Below are 15889 nucleotides of genomic sequence, written 5' to 3'. Positions count from 1 at the left end.
TTCCTTTGGTAAACGGACAAATTTTTAAAGGAATTTCTTATCTTAGCTTTTAGTGATTTTAAAAATAATTTTCAAAATAAGAAAATTGTTGGTTTTCTAGAAGGCATTAATTTTTCATTTCAATATTTTAGGTAGTATCTCCAGCTCAAAAAATGCAAATGCTTCAAATAGGAACAAAATGTTTTCAAATTACAGGAATGAAACTTTTCGGCAGCACGGAACGGATGACAAGAAATCTGATTTCTGTTCCTTGAAGATTTTCAAAGTGTTGATAGATTGTCCTGATGCACAACATGAAACATTTCCAAAATCTTACAGCTCTTCAGGGAACAGGAAAAATCTTCCCACTCAGTTCTTGTCGCAACGGAGGTATTTCATATTGAACTTTAAAAACATTGACAGATTTCTTCCCTCAGTCAAAGGAAGGCAGTGTGAGTTTATATGTTTCAGAGAAAATTGATATTCTGGCAGACAACATTAATGTCTATGTGTGTATCTTTCAAAATGCAGTTGTCATTCGATGCAATTGTGCTATGAGTCATATCCTGAAGAGTTATATAAGGTTTGGGCTATGATTAAAATTGGGGTTTTTTTTCCAAGGAAAATTTGAATCTAGTGAAAAGTTAAATATATTATTATTATTTGAGATTTAATTGCCACGATTACGGAAAAGCTGAAAGCCCTAAAATTAGGAGCCAAGTTATCTGAGTTCTGTATATTGTATTTATAAATGGATAAATATCAGTGCAAAGAGAGTGAGTGAGTTTAGAGAACAGCTTTTCTGGCCTGAATTTAGTAAACACTGGATTCTGATGATAAATAAGAAAGGTCCCCTTGGTTATGTAAGAAGAAGAGGGAAGCATCTCACCGAATAATCCCGACGGATTATACAGTCCCAGTGAAAGTCCAGTATTAGCCACCAGCCAATAGCTTCACATTTGGAATCGGGAGCCGAAAGTCAGATAGTGGATGGCACTCATTAAAAATAGATCTGCTGAACGGTTAAGACGATTATTGGTCCTGATTTGCAGGATTAGACACAGGGAGCAGTCTGTCAGGCTGTTTCTTCACTTGACTACACAAAAAGCTCCTCCGGGGCTTGGAGAGAAATCGATTATATGGCCAGAATCCTCCAGGGAGGGGAGAGGACAGTGTTTGGGAGGAGGCAAGGAAAGACATCTTCCTTCTGCTCCTCTCACCTTGTGCTCCCTTCCACAGCAATGTTTGAAGCCAGAGCTGAGCACAGAACTGGTCCTGCAGAGATTTATACGGCTTAAACACCATAGATGTAAATTATTAACGGGATCTCCCTGCCTGATGCTGTGAAATCTTTGCAGCTGAATTTATATTGAGTTTATTGGAATTGCGGGTGTAAGAGGAAATTTGCAGGTTCGTTTCTTGGGCAATGTGGATGGCTGAGGGGAAGAACAATCTGGGTACATGAGATACACTGAGAGGTGGATGCAGTTCATAGCTGGAAATGAGACATGTCAGCAGGGCTACCTAGAGTAGTGGCTAGCTGAACAGAAATAGAAGTTTGCAATAATCTGACTGGGAAACCCTTGTTTTGCTTGTTTCTGTTTTTTCTTCATGCTTACTTGCAAAAGCTCCATTTTGCCAGAATACGCTTAGCAAATATTGCAGGGAAGAATAGATTTCCACTCAGGGACAGGAAATTACGCACTTCTTGGGAGTAAACATACAGATTGAATAACCACAGGTATTTATTTCCTGTGAGTCCATTTCCCTTCATTTGCTGGGCCAGTGATAGAACAAACAATTTAAAATAATAAGCACATTCAGAAAAATAGCAACATGTGCTCTCTGCCAGAGAGAAGTCTCATTCATCAAAGGAATTATTTTGCGCAAATCTTGCTAATTTCAATAGGTACAAGGAATTTCTCATCTAACTCTTGTTTTATGTGTTAACCGATGGCAAATGCATATTCTGTTGAATCATTTGAGCCCTGAGCTTTCAACTGGCCATTAATTTAACTGCCGGACAATCAGATCTGTACCTCAGAAATGCAAATTCAGGCGGTTTATTTGGTAATTGCTTCATCAACAGCTCCTGCTGACTTGCTACATGAATTTTGTTTTACCTGGGGTGGTATCATCCATACTTACAGTTCAGACTAACCTTTCGGCTCAAGTGGATATAAAAAATGTACTTTTATACTTGGGTTTTTAATGCTCCCTTCTGTGGCTTGGACAAAATATTTAAAGATCCTTTTCCACCTTCATTCAGATACTCTCTCCTGACAGGTGAGTGTTGCTCAGAACCCCATAGCTGTCAACAACAGTCAGTTCCCCCATCCATCGCAGAAGGAGGTGGATGCGAAGGGGCTCCACATCTCAGCGGTACCCACAATAAAAGAGAAGCCCGCAAACCCAGTTATTGAAGCCATTACAGGCGAGAGCACTTCCTAAAGCCTAATGGCTGCACACAGAGGGCCATTTGGAGACAATCTCACTCGGTGCTTTCCCTGTAAATAATAATAAGATACAATGGATCTGTGGGAATTAAGTTCTTAGGAGGCGGTGATGTCATCTCTGCAGATTCAGGCCACCATTCACTTGCTTTGGGGAAACATTTTTATAGTTATATAATATTCCTCAATCCACATTCCGGATCGGCTTTGTTCCATCAGGCTTTTCCCATTACTCTAATAACTTCTGTCCCCAGCTTCACAAGTTTATTTGAAATATGCAAATGGATTAAAAAAATAAAAAGGAAAAGAAAAAAAGCCAGGGAAGCCAGCATCTTCTACACCATGATCGTTGCTCACATGGATATAAATAATAGGGGCTGTTTAACTGAGGGCAGCTTATTTCTTAGCTGCAGAAATATTAATGCCCTCCCTGTTATCTAATTCAGCATAATGTAAGGGGATTTAGTGAAGATTAAGAGAGAAAGTGGGAGAAGGATTTATATTCTTTTGGGCCACAGTTGTGCTCCCAGGAGTTTTGGCATCACTTCCATTAGAAGAGGTGATTACTCTCTGAGGAGTTAAAAAGAATTGGAAAGAGAGGCGTGCTCTTAGACTGGAGTGAAAAAGTCCTGCGGAAAAAAGAAGCAATTGTTCAAGTTTCAGATTCCCTGCCCTGCTGCTGCAGGGAAACATCTTTGTTCTCAGACCTGGATCCTGACAAAGGCCGGCACACCGACAGCACGTTGTTTTTAACAGCTCTGTTCCTCTGCTTGAACAGAAACAGGCTCTGCAGAGATTCACTCCCTCTGGGTCGTACAGCCTGGCCAGACAGTGACAGAGTACAATTCCGTAATATAATAATATCGAATCAGTAAAATTATATATACAGCTCCTTAGGGTTCTCCAGGTTCTGGGAAAGAGAGAGGCTGTAACACGTACAGGTTATATATTCAACATTCCCCGAGTGAATGGATTAAGGTTTATGAATATCTATCAATTTTATACAGGCAGAAACTTTATACATATACATGGGGGAGCTTTCTCAGAAGTACGTTTCTATTTGTCCTGAACAGTTTGATGTGATTTGTGGTGTATCTAAGGATCGGGTCCCCAGATTTCCCATGGCAGTCAAGAATCCAAGGAGTTCCACATACCAGAGTGGCTCTTTCTAGTAACAACATGAAATATTCGAATAACATTTGCTTGGCTGCTCATCAGTCTCAGAGCATAAAGTATCACCTTGGTTTCTGAAGGTTGCATGTTTCCAGAAGCGTTTTGGAGAAGTGAGATGAGTCTTTTCAGACCTATTCTTGATGAGTATTTCTTAAGCAGGAAAAGGCTTATACAAGGTCAAGCACTGCTCCGTGGGTTTAGCGAGGTTTCAGCTGATGCCAGTCACAGACTGGTAAATGGAGTGGGAGCCTGATTGTGTTAAACAGCCTACGCAGTTTCCTTTAGCATCACTGACAGCATCTCCGATTGTGTGTAAAATGCAAAGTCGACTGTTTTTCCCCATGGATGTGACATTGGTAGGTATGCACAATTATACCTTGATGAGGATGAAAATACGATACCTTCAGGGCAGAATTAAGGCTATTTATGACATTTGATCTTACGGTTATGCTGAATGTCATTGCTTATTTTGGTTTTCACTGAGCAAAAGCAGGTTAGAAACTCAATACTTCTTGTTCTTGGCTGTATAGTGAAATGAATGCCATCTTTCCACACCCCCACAGGTATTGCAAAGGATGTTTGAAGGGCAGTAACACTCTTAAAATGTGAATTTTCTCTGAGGAAGACTGCCTATACAGTCATCCTTTTGCATCCTGTGAGTCTGAAAGTCTGTGAATGTCTGTCCTTCCCGGGACTGCAGCAGACTTGTGGCCGTGGTCCGTTATCTTGGTCATTCTTGACCAGGGATCATGAACATTAGCTGTTTTGAAGCAGGTGATCCATCCAGATCACTGGGTTTTACAGCCTACTCATTTTTATTGCTTATTATTCTAAGCAAAAGTAGTAGTCCCCTGGGAAGTGAAAGAAAAAATAGTCCTGGATAAAATAAATATAGCTGTAACTATGCTGGTCGCTCGTTTGCATTCACAAATGGAAACTATTGTATTTTGTGAAAGTGAAGGTTGTAGCCATTCTCCGGTCAGCTTAATCCAGACAGTGATCCCATAATCCATGTTACATTTACTAGCTTCCCCTTCTAATCGGTTTGGAGTCAGCATGATTTCTTCCAAATGTTAATGAAAACCAGGGAGCACTTACTCAGGAGAGCAAATGGAAATAAAATCCACATTTCCAGCCATTATTACAGCTAGTGTCTGACTTTGGTTTTATGTCACAGCATTATGTCGAGCTCAGCTTCCAGCCTTTGTTCTTTCCTGACCAAGAAAATTCTTGTTTAGGAAGTCAAAGAAACAGCTTCCTATGGAATCCTCAAATAGAAACAAATTTGGTTTTTTTGTATTTTTTTTTCCAAGAAAGAGGAAAATTACATTCTGAAATTCCTCTGTTTAGTACCCCATTTTCCCTCTTCTTAAACCGCATGCCACATTCTTGTTGGGCTTATCCCATGAGCATCTTTTGTACCAGCCATGCCACCCCACTTTACTGTTACTTATTCCTTCCTCGGTGCATGGACATCCCTGCATGGACCTGCGGAGCCACTGGGTGGATTCTCACCGAAATGCCTTTTTTTGGAACAACCACGAATGTAACTCCAATGCAAAATCTACTTCTGGGTGTGTATTTGTACATTTTTATTGCAGCTCAGTGTCAGAAAACAAGTGAGACGCTGTCTTCTATTCCATTTCTAATACCTGGAGGTCCTCAGAGGGGAGGTCCGGCAGATTCAGTAAATCAAGTGAGAATTCAGTGTTGTGATAAATGAATATAAGGCTCAACTAGCCCTGCTGTCAGGGTAATCCAGTCCATGAGTTGGACTGGGCAGGCATTGGCATTTTGTGCAGCATGGCATTGCAGGGTGTGTGTCTCCACCTTGGTTTCCATGTCTTAAGACCAGAGACACATTTCTGGTGTACTCACAGCTCAGATTTTCTGAGAGGTGCTCGTTTCCCAGGAGCACAACCTCATTTGATTCAGCTGAGGACACTGTCGGCAAGAAAAATGGTCTGTGTTCCTTAACCTGATGGAAGAAAAAAGGTGTTTACTTTTTGACGAATTTCCTCTTGGTATATTTTCCGTCTGAAGGCATGTTCTCGGGTGACTTGTGGTTAATTTGTTGTCTTCTGTAAAGTACCATATGTGAAGTAATCTGACTTTGATCCAATCTGAAATGAGGACCCTAAATCAGGCCTCCATCTCAGTAGTCTGCAGCAGGTTTCTTCAACACCACCTCACTTTAGTCATTCCTGACTGAATTATGTGTGGAGACGCTGAGTTTAATTGTGTTATTCCTGGCAAAGAAGGGGAAAAAAAGCATAGGAAAACTAGTTCTAACAATCCAATTTGTGAATTATAACTGTACACTCTAATCTAATCATGTTTCTCTTTCCCCAGATGTGGAGAATTTTAAGAGTGCCTCATTACTGACCACTAATTAAATCTAATATGAAAGAAATGTTGGATGAAATCCTGCCAGCGTTGAAGCTTCTGGCAGAGCTCCCATTGACTTCAGTGGAACTCAAATTTTACTTATTGGGTTTTGGACTCTTCTGAAGATGATCATCGTAATTATTTATTATCTGGTAGCATCTGGGATCTCCAGTTGAAGCTCAGACCTCGCAGCACTGAGCAGGTAAAGTTTTTCAAATCATTACACTCCATGTGACAAGCAGAAGAGGCTGTTGAATGAAACGGGTAGGCAAGGTGGAAAGAGGTGGGGAGAGGGAGCAGACCTTGAGACTAACAAAGTTTGTCATAACGGTGAATAGTTTATTAGAAAACATAACATAGTGCTTTCCTTTCACCGTGGGTAAAACATTCAGAAGTGCCTGCTTGTAACCAAATTATATATTCCTGGGGCCAGCCAGCCTTCTTTGAAGACAGAGTCTTTTAGGAATATAAGTTTGGGTCTAACGAGAAGAATTATCGGTCCTAAATGAGAAGGGCTCAGTGGTTCATATAAAAGCCAGACATCCTGGGCAATCCTGGTTGGAGTTACATCTCTTGGTGTTATCCACACATAAGGATATGGGGGCTCATGCAAGAGGGATCTATAAAGACATCCATAACACATGTGAGAAAGGAATGATGAATGTGGGGTCTGGCTTGAGGGGGATGATCTGCACAGGCATCTCTAAGAGCTGCGGCAAGCAATATATGTGAAAATCCATTATATTGTTGTGCTCAGATCTGTGATGTTTACAACTGTGTCCTGGCTTGATTGTGACTTTCCTAATTCCTACCTAAAACTCATTTAAGTTCCTCCCGGTTTGTTTTTCTCTTCCCTGTAGCACTCCTTGATCTATGTAGTTCAATTAAAAGGCAGCATGAGGGCAGTATCTACAAGAAGTTGTTTATTTCTGCACTTTGTTGCAAACAGAAGTTCTCTAAGTGCTCAGCTTCTAAACCAACATATTTTCCACTTCTTTTTATTTCTCTCTCCCCTAAGCTGCTAAAACCTTGATTTAAAACTGCAGTGCAGGTTAACAAATGTGTGCCCAAATGCCAGCCTGTTGGTATGAACTGCATTTTCCATTAGTGACAACTCACGTGATGCGTCAGGCTAACAGGGCAGATACAGAGCATAGCAAATTTGGTTTCTTGATTTTCCACTTTGCTCACGGTAGCACTGCAACGAAGGAGATTTTTCCAGCTGTGTTTCACCTTTCTCTTTCATCAGCAGTTGATAGATACTTTCTTGTTTCATCTGTAAGGTTAATTGCAGATGAAAAAAGGACATAATTAGGTCTCTCTTCATGGCACCACAGTGTGTTTGTTGCCTTTGTTGGTTTTTTTATGTGGGTTTCAATATGTCCCTATCAGCTGCTCCCATGTTGTACTCGGAGATGAAGGCCTCAGGCAGAGCCTCCTTGCTGGCTGCATAGGGCAATAAAGGACCTGGGAGAAGAGGAGGAGCATTAGTTTGAAGAGCAGATGTGTTAGGGTAGGACTGACTTTAAGAATATACTTCTTAAGAAGTCCCCACCAGCTCCAAGGAGCCTGTAAGAGGGTATTCCCTTGGTGATGCTGGAAGTCAGACATCTCCCACCAGTAGGTTTCTCCAAGACTTAATAAATATTTTGTTTCATACGAGCTCTTTCTGAAGTGCTTTACCTGTATTTGGTGGACATCACAATGTTTTCCCCGTTTATGCTTTAAATATAATTGAGTGCTGTTTACATTATCAGTTGAAGGGATACGTGTGCCCTCAACCCGTAGTGCTTAGATTGGCTAATTACAAACCTGTTCAGTAATTCCCTTTCATTTGTGCTGGCTGTTTATATCTCTGAAGAAAGATCGCTTACCACGGCGATGTCTGCACCAGTCAGCTGTGGAACATCACTGGGTGATCGTCAGGAGAACAGTCCTTTCATTTCAAGTGTAGTGTGTCTGCTCCATGGGGAAGGGTAACGGCTGCCGTAGAAATTTATCCTAAGTAGTTGTTTATGGTATTATGTTAACGCAGCAGCTGTAACCGCTATAGGGACACTGCTTCTGTCTATCGTTGAAATGTGGATAGATTTTTCTTTTAACGTAGGGGAGGCATGTGAGTTTCTGTGAGAAGTCCTTTGTCTTAAGCAGTTGATCTATCCAGCCGATGTTAAGAGGTCTCCTAATGTCTGTGTAGTGTCTTCTATTCACAAATGGATACTCAGTGGTAAAAATGGCAGTACATCTATATCAGGTTATACACTTAGAAGAACCAGTATGCAATAAAAATAAAAAATCCCATTGCCTTTCATCTTTCCTATTTTCTTCTGTAGAACATGTGGTTTATGTCTGTGGAGACAAATCTGAATCAGAGGAATGTGAAAGTCAGTGGAAAGCTTCTAGCTGACATTAATCAATGCTGTAAAAGGCAGAAAAATAGATGGTGTCCCAGGTACCCAAGTAGTGCAGCAAAACAGGAACCGATCTGTAGAGCTGAGCTGGGGCTAAGGACTCAGATGTTGGTGAGGACTCAGTCACCACACTATGGGACTTTATGGATCAGTGGCCATCTGGAAACAGGGGTTCTCAGGTAGCTCCTTAATCTCAGTTTGCACATCCATATGTTTTCACAAGTCATTACCTGGGCAACTGTAGTCAAGCAGCAAAGACTGTACATCTTCTTCCTCCTATTAAGAAAGCATCATATGCATTAATATTGCAATATCTTCACTTAGAAAACCTCTTTATTTTGATTGGGACAGTTGCATTCTTAAAAAAATGACTAAGACACTCTTAAATGTCTCAGCAAAGACATCTCCCAGTCTAATTATAAAGTGGGTCTGAGCCCCAGGCCAGTCCCAGTTTGCAGTGCCGTGCCATGCTTTCAGAAGGTGGAGGATCATTGTATTCTGGAGCAAGGCTGTTTCTCTTGTGACATTTTCTGCACAATAGAAACACTCATCCTTTCAAGTTAAATCAACAGTTGTAGCAAAATGTCTAATAGAATTGCAGTCAGATTCTCAATTGCCTTAAAAGAAGAGAAGATGCTGTGACATTTGAGGATGACACTAACAGCATCACGAAAATAAATTAAATGAATGTTATCTATTTTTCTGCGTGGCTTTTAGAGTCTTTAGAATGTTTTTTGGATTGTTACTGCTGACTAGCATTAACAAAGTACCAAACATCTATTTCTATGTAATTCATCTTTTGCAACGTTTGATAGTAATGGAAGAGTCAATTGTAACAGGAAATGGAAGAAATAAAGCATCAGAAAAGATAGGATACTATCAAATAAGAAAGTAAACAAGTTTCTGAAATTAGAAAATGTGAGTTTGCAGCTTCCAGTACCTTACTCAAACGGGTGCGATAATGCTGTGTGGGCTTACAAGAGATTTAACTATTGCTGTTAAGTTTCAAAGAGCTGGTGTAAATAGATTGAATTTCTAAACAAAATCAGACCCCAAAATGAATACTTCCTTCTATATTCATCTCCAAATGGCAAATTTCTGCAGAAGGTTTGAGTCCTGACTTCCAGGCCCCCACTGCAGAAGCTTATGGTTTACACTTGCACAAGGCAAGCCTGGGGTTGAGTTTAAAGTTGAGTCTCAGAGCAGGTGAATTTTGGGGAGTTTAAGAATTTATTCTGAACTTTGTCTAACAATCTAGGATACCCTGAAAAAAAGGAGGAAAATATGTGGTTTGACTTATGGAAAGGATTAAAAGCTAGAGACGACATAAATAATGGGCAGTTGTTTTGAGGGAGAGTTCAATTCTCCAGCGCTGTTCTCAGTCTGCAGTGGCAGAGTTAAAGAATTTCAGTGGTCGCCTTTGACTAAAAAGGATACATAAGCCCTTGCTCTTGTTCATTTTTCAGACCATGACACCATGGAGGTACTACAGCATCCCTGGGATGGTGTAGGCCACATTTGTGCCTGTCTGGATGTGCCTTCCATGTGTTCAACAGCAATACAATCAGGAGCTCAAGCAAACAGGGTATGATGCTAAGATCCCCTCTCAGCTCACTAATCCAAACTGCAATGGTCGTTCTTGCCCCATTTTATACATGATAGTATAATGCAACACTTCTCAGCTTTTGATGAGGTCTCAGAAGTCCCTGAATGAAGTCCCAGCGAAGGGACAGCCTGTATGATCAAGGCACAACAGTCCCCAGAAAGAGCCTGTTTGTGGAATCGCTGCATTAAAATTAGCTCAGCTCAGTCCTTCCGTGAGGAATTACAGGACCTTATTTGCAGCATCTGTCGAAATAATTGCACCTCTCAGTGATTTTTATCCCTCTATTCCTTGTTTTAAATATATTAATTAATTAAATGGCTCAGCTTATTTCAACGTGGCCCTGAACTGAAATAAGCAGTACATCATACTCATTATCCTCTGAGCATATTGCTTTGAACTCGCACAAATTAAAAGGCTTTCTGTCTGCTCATCCTCTTTCTTTGTGCCTTTTCTATTTCTCTACTTATTCTTGTTACGGAGGCGATACCGTAAGTTGAAAGGCCGAATGTTACTGTTGAGTTGTAGGTGACAGGAAAGCACCAGCACACCAGAGGGCCAGAATTGCAGGGCTGTGGGCACACGAGGTGTCCAGAGGTTCGGTGTTTTGGAAATAGGTGCGGTTTTCCATCTGGAGACAGAGGAATGGTACAGATTGGGACAAGTCAGGGAATTGAGCAACCTGGTCTAGTGGGTGGTGTCCCTGCCCACGTCAGGGGGGTTGGAACTAGATGATGTTTAAGGTCCCAACCCAAACCATTCTATGATTCTATAATTCTTTTATATAGGACTGAAGAACTAAGCTACTAAATGGAGGCATCAGGCTGGGAGGCAAGAAGGGGTGGAGGGAGCACAGAGTGACACTCTTTGCTGGGAGGGGCGGGATGGGGAGGGCCGGGATGGGGAGGGAGCAGGGCTGTTAGCCAGGGTGATGTGGGCACACATGGCAGAACAGCAGGACCTGCAGAAGCTCACCCAGTGCCGCTCCTCAACATCTCTGCTGAAACCACTCAGCGGGAAAAGGCAGATGAACACAATTGAAATCATCTGCAAAGAAACAGCAATTGAGGGATATTTTAATGCAGTAGTTTTAATGGCTTCCCTTTTCCTGCTAGGGAAATGTGTAACTAATTAAGTCTATGACATTCATTTAACTCAAACAATAAAAAGTGCTTCATGTCATCAGAGGTATTTACTAAACATACATTTTCCTGATGGGGGGAGGGGAGAGTTTGTAGATGAAAGAGGAAAATACCTGTTTATCACCTTTCTGGATTTCAGATAAAGCTGTTGTTGACTCTGATTAGGACTAGTGGCATTGATTAGGATTAGTGTCTGCAATAGCAGGACTTTGAAACTAGGAACTAATACTTATTTTAAGGTGAGGACTCATGTTTAAAACTAGTCAAGGGAATAACTCCTGTACATCCACCACCAGATCTTGGATAAGTGTGTGCTGACTTGCTCTGTATCTCATTTGCACCATGCCAAGAGACCTCAACGTGCTGCAGGACTGAGCAGGAGGAGAGCTGGGATTGCCCAGCGCTGTAAAGCAAGTAATCTGTTACTCGTTCCTATAGTGACATTTTACGTGAGGGCTCGGTACAAAATTACAGAAAAAAAACGCTGTAGTATGAAGTCCTGGAAGTCTCAGAATAAACAGTCTCAACTGGTAACCTGAAAATTACAGCAGAGTCTGGGGTTGAGCAGGGATTGTCTCATTAAACACTGAGAACAAAAAGGTCCTGCACAACTCTCTAACCCAGCCTCCCTTTGCATCATCCCTCCCTGGCGCGGCTTTGAAACACCTTTGCAGCCAGAATAACTCACAGCATCATCTCTGTGCAGAGGAGCTGCCGACTCTCAGGTCTTGTTTTGCTTTAAAGCAGAATCTTCTGTGCCACTTGTTGCCACCTAGTACTGATAATGCCAGTCTTTCACCGGTGCAAGGGAATTGTCGTGACTTTGCAGAGGGAGGCAGCTGTTTGCCACGGAGCCAGCGGAAAGCCGGGCACTGCCGGTGTTTGCCCTTAAGACAGTCCCTGCCTTTGTACAAAGCCGAGGAATTTGCTTGGTGTCTCCTTGCATTGCAAGGCAAGTGTGCCAAGAATTTGACACCTACACTTCACTGCTGGCCCCCATCACATACCTCCTGGCAAATCTCGTCATGTGCACTTCACTGCTGGCCCCCATCGCATACCTCCCGGCAAATCTCGTCATGTCTAGTCATGCAGAGTGGCAGGGGACCCTTGAGCACATGTTTTGCTTAGTCTGCCCATTTAGCTTTGGTGCTCAGCACTACCTGATTTATGTCTGGTTTCCCAGCAGAATCTGTTGTGTCTAATTGGAGATTATTCAGTGTCACAACAGCAACCAAATCTGACAGTTCAGCTGAGCACTGAAGTAATGAGTTAAATAATGCACCTTGGAAAAGTTAATCCTTAAAAATCTGTTAGACATACCTTGTTTTCCAGGTCAAAGCAGAACTATATTTAACCTTTTAGAGGAATTCGAGAATTTGGGGATGGGGGACAAACAGAGGACAGAGCAGTTATTCTGTGGAGTGTGCAATCTCATCCCATGGTGCAAAACAGATTTGCTCCTATCGTGGAAGACGCAACAAAAATTGGATTTTGTTTCCCTTCCCCCAGATCTTGTCCCAGCAGATGACAGCCAGACACAGAAATAAAACAAAGTACCATATTGAAGAGATATTAAATCTTGCTGCCAACAATTGGCTTCATTTTTCTAGTTATTGATTGCTGTCAAGGTCCTGTCTGGGGAAGGATACAGAATCCTGGGTTATGACAGCTCATAGAAACACTGAATCTTCAAATTCTTACTCTGAGCACATTTCAATCTTGCCACTTAAATTCTCACACAAACAGTTACTTTATTCCCTAGATCAAGCGGTCCAGGTAGGCACTAAGTTATACCCTATCTCCTCTGGGCAAGAGGGCAGGCTGATGGAAATGTCCTGCTGGTCGGGCCATTTCATCTGAAGTTACGCTACTGAGAGCACGTGCCTGCAACTCTTTTATGCGAGGAGCAGCATGTCACATGCCTACAGCAGAGACACTCAAACAGATCGGGAGACTGAAAGCCAGCTTTTTTCTTTACTCTTTGATTTCAACAGCAACCACAGAGCGCCACACAGTTTACCACCTAATTCCCTAAACTCTTTGGATTGTGCTATGCCATATATGTTGTACAGATGTGAATACAAAAACCGTTCCATCCTCTCCCATCTGGAATCACTTCTGCCTAACCACTTCTCCCAGGAGGTTAAAGGAACCCATTTTCTCCAAGGAGATGAAAGAAGTTGGCAGCAAACTACTCAGGCCAGTAGTTGTAGCAGTTTCGGGGGTTTGTCTGAAGCAGTCACAGGACAGCAACGAAATTCCTGCGTTCCCCAGTCCTCGCTGCTAGCCAACAGGCAGAGTCTCTTTACCAAATGTAGGGAATCTTTCATAGATTGAAACCTCGTTCATTGTTTTCTTACATTTTTTCCCTTTTTCTCCATCTATTTCACACGTGGAGACACAAGCTAGCCCAGTGTACAACTGTTTCATCGTCAAGTCTGCTGCACAGCAGATTGAATTTGCCTTGTGGTTCATCTGAAGTCCGGCAGATCTCCTTTGTGTGTTTCATGGTCCAAGATCCCAAACCAGCGAAACCCTACAGCCCATCTGTGAATTTAAGCATATGAGCCCTCTTTCCATGGGACTCATTCACTTAAGGTTAAGCATGTGCTTAAAACCTTTTGCAAACAAAATGCTCTGCTTTTATACACTTACAAGTGACCTTCACTTAAAGATTACTGAAATGTTCTGGGCTTGTAATTTGCTTTTTTTTTTTTTTTTTTTTTTTCTTGGTATTGCTTTAGGATAGTGAAAAATGCCTACAATCTTCATATGAAGAGGTGGAGGCCCTTTGGCATTTATGTGTGATGGAGGCATAAGGACCTAAGGTGCGGCATTAGTTCAAAAGGCAAGGCAAGGACACTGAGTTTTTGAGAAAGCTGGAAGAAATCGTGTGTGGCAGAGTGTCCCCTCTTTGGCTCCATGAGGGTACAGGTTCATTTTCTCTTTCTGTGGCTCAGCCTAAGTTCAAGGGAAGATATGTGGCCAAGAGAGAGACCTGAGGTGCAGGAAAGCATGAGGACTTGAGGGAGGATGTCACCAAGTGTCAAAGTAACACGGAACTTGTGGTTGCAAGCAAAACAGATTGTTTTTCCCAACAGTATTTGGGGAAGGTCCATTTTGGGGATCTAATATATACCCCGGGTTCCAGGAAGCAGCTTTACCACAAAAACAACTTTTAACAGAGGTAAAGGCTCTGAACAAACTCGAGGTCTACTAGGCTCAGCTCCCTCCCATAATTAACAGCAGAAACGCAGTTTCTCTTCCAGATCTGAGCTATTTGCCCACGTGGCAAGGAGAAGAACTAGAGAGACCATGTAACATTACCATCCGGTGGTCAACATCGTAAGAATGTGTCTGCCAACTAATTTGACCAAACTTTTTCTTGATTGCAAAACAAAGCTGAAGGGCTGTCATGCCTGGTGAAATTGGTGTCCTGGTACATTTTTATAAAAATGCCTTTTTTGCTTTGGGTTGCTATATTTAGCCAAGCGTATCCTGCAAGCTATATTTGAGTGTCATTCACACTGGAAAATAGTCTTGTGAGGTCAGTAGCCAAACACAGAAAGGAACCGTCCTCAAAAGTATTCTTCTGGACTCTGCACATCCTCTCTCGTCAATGGAAGTACTCCCATTTTGGTGCAAATCATTTATCTGGTAAATGGCAAATGTCAAGGTAAAATATTGTGAAAGGAGTAAGAGGAAACTGTGCCTAGTTTTCCTCCTCTTTTGCACTCTTTTGTAGCCTTGTTGAAAGCTGGAAGTTTCTCCAAAATGTGTTTCCTCCGAATAAACTGCATGTTTATTTATGATTTCTGATGAGAGTCTAAGCCACTGATAGCTTTGATTTGCATGTTTATTTGGGTTTTTGCAAGAAAAATACAAAGCAGTTGCTTGTGTGAATCTGAAATCTATTACAAGCGTCCCAATTCTTGACTAGGGGGTGTGCGTTGAAATACTTTGTCTGAAAAATTAATTGCTCCTTTTAATCTTTTCAACCTGCCAGGAAAAAGAAAAGAAAAAGAAGAAGGGAAAAAAGCAAAATGAAAAGACAAGTAACAAACCACTTTTTGATTCAAGTGGGACTGAGGGAAATCGAAACTGATGTGGCAAAAATCTGGGCTGGTGTTTGTGGGATCTGCAACCTGAGAAAGCTGAGGGAGATGATCTCAAGGGGACATCTTTGATTTAGGTCCTAGGGCTGAGGGCATAAAGGGATCTCGCTGCTAACATAAAGTTAGGAATGAGCAGGGATTTTATATCATTTTGATGATATTGATAAAGTCATTTTGACTTCTTGGGCCAGTGACTTTAATTGCTGGAGTTAGACAGCCCAGAGGGCTATGCTAACGCAGTGCCTTCAACATCGATCCAACCCTGAAGCTTCAAAGCCCAGGTCTAACCTCCCTGTCATCTCCTGTGCCTGCGCTTCCATATTTATTCACTGCACAGAGCTAAATGGCACTGTAGCTCTGAGGAATCAGGAGATTTGTGTGTGTTGCCATTGAGAATACGTTTGGTATTTAATCTTCAGCCCATAAAAGTTGCAACCCGTACTTCTAAAATACACTTACAGAAGCTGAACTGATTGAGCCATCACCGCTGCACGTTGCTGGAAAGGAAGGGAGGCAAGTTGCCATGTTTTTTCAACCCTTTCCATGAATAGCCTTTGCTTTGATGTTTCAGATGTCCTTAACATCGATCAACAGTTACAGCCCTCAATAGTTTATTCAGTAAGCT

General features: G+C 41.9%; 1 long non-coding RNA gene across 1 annotated transcript in view; it reads left to right on the top strand.

Annotated features, from left to right (window-relative positions):
- The window catches only part of LOC141741774 (uncharacterized), a 95864-nt gene extending 89790 nt beyond the window's left edge, over positions 1 to 6074 (top strand). Inside the window, exon 3 of the long non-coding RNA XR_012586458.1 lies at positions 5958 to 6074. This is a non-coding gene — a long non-coding RNA (uncharacterized LOC141741774). The remainder of the gene's footprint in view (positions 1 to 5957) is intronic.
- Positions 6075 to 15889: the final 9815 nt, after the last annotated feature.

Source organism: Larus michahellis, chromosome 4, assembly GCF_964199755.1.
Source record: "Larus michahellis chromosome 4, bLarMic1.1, whole genome shotgun sequence".
In the NCBI taxonomy this organism is placed as follows: domain Eukaryota; kingdom Metazoa; phylum Chordata; class Aves; order Charadriiformes; family Laridae; genus Larus; species Larus michahellis.
This window is presented reverse-complemented; position numbering and strand designations above follow the sequence as displayed.